General features: G+C 40.2%; 1 pseudogene; it reads right to left on the reverse strand.

Annotated features, from left to right (window-relative positions):
* Positions 1-313: 313 nt before the first annotated feature.
* LOC133064873 (small nucleolar RNA SNORA70) lies at positions 314-460 on the reverse strand (annotated as a pseudogene).
* Between the last annotated feature and the right edge of the window lie 747 nt (positions 461-1,207).

A 1,207-nucleotide genomic window follows, 5' to 3' on the forward strand; every position in this document is an offset into this window, starting at 1 on the left:
ATTTGACCCTACAGCTCTCCGTCCGGCATAAGCTACTTTTCTGCCCCCGAGTTTTCAAATTCATCCACGTTAAACTTAGTAAAACCCTACTTCTTGGAAATGTGGATCTTCTGGCAGCCAGGGAACTTGAACTTGGCCTGCATAGGGCCTCAGTCACCTGCTCCTTGTTCTGCAGCTTGGTGCCAATGGACATTACGACTCTGCCAATGTGGACCCTGGCCACTATGCCCTGGGGCTTTCCAAATGTACTGCGCATATCTGTCTGAAGCCTAGACTAGGGACAGCATGCCAGACATGAATATCCACTGGAAAGGGCTGTCTCCAAGGTCCCTTCGGGCAACTCATACAAGCAATAGACTGCTTGCATTACACTATTGCATACACACTACATTACTGTCTGCAGCCATTGCACACCAGGCCCCCATGGGGTAAAGAGGCAACCTACCTTTTAAAACCACATTCCCACCACCACTCCTGCCTAGTCCTAGGGACTAGGGATATATCTAATAAACAACAATTTTGCTATACTAGAAAAAAAGAATATGTTAAGACTTTCAGTCTACTTAATGCCTCAGACCAGGTTTTAGGCATCCAGCTGTCTTCGTTTGCAAGGCATCACATATTTTCATATTCTACAAATGGGGCTATTGTACAATGATGAATGAATGAAATACAATGCCACTATTTTTAGTATAATAATTGTAATTAAAAGGCAGTGGAATGATAATCTTGCCCGAGCATGTCTGAGATCTCCTTTCCATTTTCTCAAAACAATACTTTCCAAGTCTGACTGCAGAGACTTGTTGCTTGTTTCCCTTCTGGTGAAGAATAGGTAACACTTGACATTCTTTTTAAACCAAGTGAAATTGTGGTTTTTGGCTAGACACAATCCTCCTTTCTCCATTTGCACATTCTGGGGGATGAAATTTTCTTTCCATACATAGTGATAAATTACCATAAATCAAATAGTTTCTTAGGAAAGTAATCCTATTATCTACCTATAGCTTTTTTTCCTTAGCTTGAGATGATTTATTTTGATTATTTAAGAGGCAGACACACATAATAATAATAACACTTCCATGGTGGGTATCACATGCCAAGTGTTATTCTAAACACTTTCTGTATAGTGACTCAGCCCAACACATTCCACAAAACAATGCTAGAGGTGTTTCTGTTTTATCCTCATTTTAAAAAATTTATTTATTTG

Source organism: Dama dama, chromosome 1 (genome assembly GCF_033118175.1).
Source record: "Dama dama isolate Ldn47 chromosome 1, ASM3311817v1, whole genome shotgun sequence".
Taxonomy (NCBI): Eukaryota; Metazoa; Chordata; class Mammalia; order Artiodactyla; family Cervidae; genus Dama; species Dama dama.